Source organism: Dendrobates tinctorius, unplaced genomic scaffold, assembly GCF_039654945.1.
Source record: "Dendrobates tinctorius isolate UK_male_01 unplaced genomic scaffold, ASM3965494v1 ptg000273l, whole genome shotgun sequence".
NCBI classification, from domain to species: domain Eukaryota; kingdom Metazoa; phylum Chordata; class Amphibia; order Anura; family Dendrobatidae; genus Dendrobates; species Dendrobates tinctorius.
This window is the reverse complement of record NW_027361940.1, coordinates 3,901,753-3,903,916: the sequence shown is the minus strand read 5'-3', so window position 1 is coordinate 3,903,916 and position 2,164 is coordinate 3,901,753.

The following is a 2,164-nucleotide window of genomic DNA, read 5'->3' as shown; positions in this document are numbered from 1 at the left end:
GCTGCACATCCAGTTGGAAGAATGTCTCAAGTGGGGTACCACAGGGCTCTGTCCTGGGCCCTGTATTGTTCAACATCTTTATCAACGATTTAGATGAAGGAATTGAGGGTAAACTGATTAAATTTGCTGATAACACAAAGCTAGGAGGGATAGCTAATACTAGAGAAGAGAGAGAGAGGATTCAAAAAGATTTAAATAAACTGGAGAAGTGGGCAGCAACTAACAGAATGGTTTTTAACAGGGAAAAATGCATAGTAGTACATCTGGTCCAAAAAATGAAAAAAGCATATACAGAATGGGAGGAATAGGGCTAAGCAACAGCACATGTGAAAAAGACTTGGGTATACTAATAGATCACAGACTGAATATGAGTCAACAGTGTGATGCAGCAGCAAAAAAGGCAAATGCAATTCTAGGATGTAGTAACAGAAGCATACAGTCTAGATCACGTGAAGTCATTATTTCCCTCTACTCCTCTTTGGTCAGACCTCATCTGGAATATTGTGTCCAGTTTTGGGTGCCACATTTTAAAAAAGACATCAACAAACTGGAGCAAGTTCAGAAAAGAGCGACCAGAATGGTGACTGGTCTGCAAACCCTGTCTTATGAGGAAAGGTTGCAGGATTTGGGAATGTTTAGTTTGCAAAAGAGAAGACTGAGAGGAGACTTAATAGCTGTCTACAAATATCTAAAGGGCTGTCACATTGTAGAAGGATCATCATTATTCTCATTTGCACAAGGAAAGACTAGAAGCAATGGGATGAAACTGAATGGGAGGAGACACAGATTAGATATTAGAAAAAACTTTTTGACAGAGTGATCAATGAGTGGAACAAGCTGCCACGAGAAGTGGTGAGTTCTCCTTCAATGGAAGTCTTCAAACAGAGGCTGGACAGACATCTGACTGGGATGATTTAGTGAATCCTGCTTTGAGCAGGGGGTTGGACCAGATGGCCCAGGAGGTCCCTTCCAACTCTACGATTCTATGATTCTATGAAGCAAAAACTGGTCATAAAAAGCACCAGATGTCCCAAAAAGGCCATAAAAGTTCAATATTCTCTGGTATGCCCAGACCAACAATAGTAAGATGTCAAACACATTAGCAATGAGTGACAATGTAGATAAGCTGCATGGCAATCACTTGCAAAATATAGAACATGGCACAAAATTTCCACCAGTCAAATGATTAGATAGGCTTAAACTCCCCATATAGCCCAATAAATACAGAGATAATCATAGAGGTGACTTATCAAATGCAGGAGGCGCCCCGACGCGTTTCCCCGCAGTGACGGTTCATCGGGGGGCCATAATGTTAGCAGCAGATACAGAGTCAGATGCCAATGATGATGGAAAGCATGAACGCCGATCAATAACGATTTGAAAGTCTTCGTTGAGTGGGGGCGCCAAAAAAATGTTTCTTTCCTCAGTGCAATGTTTAACCCCTTATAGATGCAGACAGTTTTTTGCGCTTTTGTTTTCTTTTGTCACCTTATTTTTTGTGTCTTGTCTTATTCTTCCATTGATGGAGCAGTGTGAGGGACTGCTATCTGTCTGCCCAGCTGGCATTTTTATTGATGTCATCTTGAGACTCATCTGATGTTTTTGTAATTTTTTATTACATTTTTTGGGGAAATTTTGGTGTTCTGATATTTTTTTGTTATGCCGTATGGGTATAAGTATTTCATTTTTTGATATTTCATATTTTTCTGGACCTAATGATACATTTATTATATTTTATACATTTATATTTAACTGAGAAAAGAGCGAGGATTCAAACTTTTATACTTTTGTTTTTTTGAAAGATTTTTAAACTTTATTTTTAGACTTTACATTTTATTTTTAATTTGTTTTTGGGATCGTTCAAGACTTTGGCAGTGCAGTTATATTGCACAAATTACAGGCTCCTTTGAAGCCGAGCCACAGGCTGAGAGTTACAGGAATACCAGGATGGCAGCAATGGATGGCTGGGCAGTATCGCAAGCCTTATTGAATAACAGCAGCATTTACGGGGTTAATATCACTGGTATGGGGGTGCAGAGGTAGCATCTGCATCTAGTTGCGGGACCCCTTTGATATATAAGAAGACTCCGACATACAGGAAATCATCGGCCTCTCACCAGTGGATGTGTCATCTCCTCCAGCTTCAGAGGGACATGTTCCGTCA